The following is a 1,648-nucleotide window of genomic DNA, read 5'->3' on the forward strand; positions in this document are numbered from 1 at the left end:
GTTGATGGCTTTGTTAATTCAAAGCCGGGCTCTTCTTGAGCCTTCGTTTAAAAAAAAATTGGTACCGGTGCTTCGAAGGCTCGGAGCTTGGCCATGAGGCTTCTTCTTCGTTTTTGTCGATCTGCCGTTGTTGGCATTTGTTTCTCTTGTATTTTCTCTTTCTTTTTTCTTTTGGGCGTGACTGCGCTTCTTCCGCCCCAACACATATCGTTGGATGTATCGGTTGGTTGCTTTTTATACAAATCGGGGGGAAACCTTTTCGGTAAATCTTGTAGGTTGATTTCTAACATTTTTCAGTAGGGAGTCTTGGTGTAGACCTTGAGATCCCTCCACCGCGACTCCATGTAGTGCGAGGGGTTCGTCTGCGTGTACACCCCAAACTTGAAGTAGTGGAAGTCGCTGCCGTAGCCCGGCACGATCAGCGTCTCGTCGCCGTCGATGAACACGGTGAGGGCCGACGCTTGGATGTTGTGGACCAAGTTGAGCCTGAACCACCAGTCGTAGATGTGTCTGTCGACCACCTTGGTCTCATCATTGTAGTACACGAGCCGTCCGCCGTAGACGTGCATCATCAGTGTCGTGTTCCGCGGCGGCCTGCCAGGCCGAACACCAGCATCACGGATACCCCGGTTGTACCCCTCGAACTGCCACACCCCAGAGCTGTACGTTATCTGCTCCACCCCGGAATTGGAAACCAAAATCGGCAGGTCAAACTAACAAAACTCCATGGCTGTGATTAATCTGTCAGAAATCATTGTGAGACACTGATGCGACTTACGTTGAGCAGGATCTCCAGCGCAGCTTGGTGGGGCTGCTGGCGTGGAAGGGCTTGTCGTCGCAGTAGACCCAGAGCCGCTGGACGTCGTCGGCGCAGAGCTTGTTGCGCTGCTCCTGCGGCAGGTCGTACGGCTTGTGGAGCTTGAACCGGTCCTCCGTGATCTCGACGGCGGTGAAGTCGGCCGTTGGGTCGGCGCCGGCGGCCGGGCTGCACGAGTGCCACAGCGTTGAGAGCATGACCAAGGCTGTTAGAGTTGTGTCGAATATTATATACAAGGTAGATTACAGTTCGACTTGTAGTTGTATTATGTTTAGATAGGATATGGAGTCGTGTCCTAGTAGGACGCTTGTATTCTAGGCCTCTCATATATAGTGAGGCTAGACACACGATGTAACCAATGCCAACATAATAGCACAGGCGCGCAAGAGGGAGCCGGCGCCCGGGTGGCCGGTGTGCGGTATTGTGACGGTGTCACGGGGAGGAGCGCCCGTAGCCAGGCTCCGGGGATGTAGCCATATCGGTGAACCTCGTTAACAAATCTCGGTGTCGTGCCTCGTGTGATTGCTTGGTCCTCGAATGATCAACGGTATGCCTCGGATTTATTATAACAAGTGGTATCATGAGCTAGGTTGTCAGGAGGTTGCTGGATTGTTGATCTCAATGAGGAAAGGAGCGAGAGAATTCGTGGAATCGGTCGAGCTGGTCGCATGTGGCGGCAGAAAAGTTCTGCTTGCGGCGAAGATTCTTTGCTCGGTAGGGATTGGAAGAGGCGGCGGTGCAACGCGTGGCAGAGGAACCTATCCGTCGGATCGCGAGCGATCTCGCCGAGTCCGTGGTTGAGATCGGAACCAGCAAACGCGTGTGCGTGTG

The 1,648-nt window shown here is 53.6% G+C and overlaps 1 pseudogene; it reads right to left on the bottom strand.

Moving 5' to 3' along the window:
- Nucleotides 1-293: 293 nt before the first annotated feature.
- On the bottom strand, nt 294-1,044 carry LOC123174562 (citrate-binding protein-like; annotated as a pseudogene).
- Nucleotides 1,045-1,648: the final 604 nt, after the last annotated feature.

Source organism: Triticum aestivum, unplaced genomic scaffold (genome assembly GCF_018294505.1).
Source record: "Triticum aestivum cultivar Chinese Spring unplaced genomic scaffold, IWGSC CS RefSeq v2.1 scaffold41200, whole genome shotgun sequence".
In the NCBI taxonomy this organism is placed as follows: Eukaryota; Viridiplantae; Streptophyta; class Magnoliopsida; order Poales; family Poaceae; genus Triticum; species Triticum aestivum.